The sequence below is a fragment of the Globicephala melas genome, chromosome 12 (genome assembly GCF_963455315.2).
Source record: "Globicephala melas chromosome 12, mGloMel1.2, whole genome shotgun sequence".
NCBI lineage: Eukaryota > Metazoa > Chordata > Mammalia > Artiodactyla > Delphinidae > Globicephala > Globicephala melas.
In genome coordinates this window covers 35,514,172-35,515,979 of record NC_083325.1, presented here as the reverse complement: position 1 = coordinate 35,515,979, position 1,808 = coordinate 35,514,172, and positions in this window count along the sequence as shown.

The window sequence follows — 1,808 nt, the reverse complement described above, 5'->3', positions numbered from 1 at the left end:
TTTAAGATTTGCAGTGTTTTGTGTGTGTGTGTTGTGTGCGTGTGTTTGTTAATATCACTGATGTAACTAGGAGTCACAACCAGGACTGATCATTAAGCCCTTCCTTTTAGAATGTGATGAATTTAAAACAGAAAAACCTGCATAATGAGTCCAAACCTATCACTATTAAATATCAAAACAGTCAAGTAAAGTGAAGCCTTCTTTCAACTGGTTGTTTTGTCTAAATCAAGGTTTCCCAAAATGTGTTCCTCAGCATACGTATTGGTGGGCTGCTAAAAGGATTCTATTTTGTTTCTATTTGGAAAGTCAAGTGAAGAAAAAAAAAAAGTGGTACAATCCGGTTATTAGTCTCTTCTCCAGCCAGGAGACATCTTGAGGGTGAAGGACTAAACATCCTCTGTCCTGTGTTTTTCAGGCTGAATTATTAAGAGGTTTTTAGCTCTAACAGTGTCCTAGAAAAGAGCTATCAACTATTGTAGGTTTTTCTAACATGTGATTGCTTGGTCCTGGCATTTGGTTGTAAAACTGAATCAATATGACAAGCAGAGAGTTCTAATGGTTTTACTGAAAAAGGGGGCTCTGACTTTTTAGGTACATTGAATATGAACTGGGTATTAAGTTATATTAAGAAAATATTTTAATCTTTTTAAGCATGATGATGACACTTTATGTAAGAAAATCTCCCACTTTTTGGGAGATGCACGCTAAATTATTTAAGGATAGAATAGCATGCTGTCTGGAATTTCCTTTAAAATACTTCAGCAAAAAAACAAAAAAATGGGCATAGATGAAACAAGTAAGAAGAATAATGATAGTTGTTGAAGCTGGGTGATGAGTAGGTAAATGTTTTTATAGCCTCCACTTTAATTTACTTTCAACAATTTTTATATTGCAAAGTTCAAAAAATGTTCTGTGGTCAAATAAGTTTGAGAAATTGTAGTTTTCGTAAAGTGAAATTAAGCATGTTTCTTTACCATAGGCCTTCTTAAGATCTTTATATGTTAGTGTGTAGCTAAATCTTTTAATTTTTTTTCTTTGCTGAACATCTCAAAAGACTGATATTCTGCCAAACATGCTCACATGCTTTAAGAAATACTGGCCTAAATTTTGCCTAACAACTGGTTTGAATTGAATTGCCTGCACTGACCACTGTTGGACTTTGTGATCAAAGTGAACCGTGAATGCTTTCCTTCCTGTCTTCATCCATTTCAGCCCTAGGCAGCCAGCACTGGGGTGGAGTTAGGAACGTCAAATGGGGTGAAGTTTAGACCTTGGCTCAGCCACTTACTAGCTCTCTAATCTCAGGTATGTCATTTAACCTCTTTGCCCCTCAGTTTCATACCTCCCTCCATTAAGGCAATGTTCTATGTATCCACCTCTGTAGCAATCTTTTGTGTAGGTATGTTTCTATCTATCTATCTGTCATCTACATACCTGAGATGAAACCAAAGGGTCGAGGCTAGTCCTGCAAAGAGCCCATTGCCTGCTCTCTGGTAGATGGAAAAGACTTTCACTGCCTTTAATATATTGATTTCAGGACAGGAAAACACCAGCTTCCTGATGTTATAAGTATCATTGGGCCTTTGTCACACTAGAAAACATCTTTTGTATTGACACACTTGAATGCTATTTAGAAAACAGCCTTCAAATCAGGGGAAAAATTGCACAAGTGCCTCTGTAGCAGTAATGTCCCCACTGAGGCACAGCAAGCACACACTGAGCATTTTGACAGGAAAACATGCAGATATTTACTTTGGCCACAGCCAGATTTCACAGTTATTACTTCCCAGGTCTAAGGTATATAGTCA